This window comes from Balaenoptera acutorostrata, chromosome 1 (assembly GCF_949987535.1).
Source record: "Balaenoptera acutorostrata chromosome 1, mBalAcu1.1, whole genome shotgun sequence".
Taxonomy (NCBI): Eukaryota; Metazoa; Chordata; class Mammalia; order Artiodactyla; family Balaenopteridae; genus Balaenoptera; species Balaenoptera acutorostrata.
In genome coordinates this window covers 19,941,384-19,942,120 of record NC_080064.1, presented here as the reverse complement: position 1 = coordinate 19,942,120, position 737 = coordinate 19,941,384, and the positions used below count along the sequence as shown (strand labels likewise).

General features: G+C 42.7%; 1 non-coding gene across 1 annotated transcript; it reads right to left on the bottom strand.

The window, feature by feature from the left end:
- Positions 1 to 430: 430 nt before the first annotated feature.
- LOC114237255 (U6 spliceosomal RNA) lies at positions 431 to 533 on the bottom strand. Its single transcript, XR_003622952.1, has one exon. It is a non-coding gene; the product is annotated as a U6 spliceosomal RNA (small nuclear RNA).
- Between the last annotated feature and the right edge of the window lie 204 nt (positions 534 to 737).

Genomic DNA, 737 nt, shown 5'->3' with positions numbered 1-737 from the left:
GTGTGGGAAGGACGTTGTCTCCGGTGGCTGTGTGACTGAGTCCTCACCGACTTCTCTCATCCTGTGCCACCTCGTCCTTTGCTCCCTGCTCTCCAGCGCACACTGGCTATGCTTCATCCTGCCGCAGGGCCTTTGCACACGCAGAACCCTGGCCTGAGATTTAAAAATTTCAAATATGAAGAAAATTACAGAACATAATTAAGAAGATAAACTGGATACCCATCTCTGAACAGATATTAACATTTTGTCACTTTTGCTTGAGAACACTCTATTTTTTAAATTGTGGTGGAGCCACATAGATTAAATTTGCCATCTTAACCATTTCTAAGCGTACAGTTCAGTAGTGTTAAGTATAGTTACATTGTTGAACAACAAATCTCTAGAACTTTTTCATCTTGCAAAATTGAAACTCTGTGCACACTAAACACTAAAGAATATGGAACAGTTCATGAGTTTGTGTGTCATCCTTGCACTGGGCCAGGTTCATCTTCTCCATACCATTCTAATTTTAGTCTGTGCTGAAGCCAACACAGAACACTTTTTTTTGGCTGCACCAAGTGGCTTTCGGGATCTTAATTCCCTGACCAGGGATTGAACCCACACCCCTGGCAGTGAAAGCACCGAGTCCTAACCACTGGACCACCAGGAAATTCCCAGAACACTCGTTTTTTAACCATTCGTATCAAAATTCAAAAGGTAGAAAAAGTATGCTGTGTCCTCCTTTCCCTGTCCTCCAA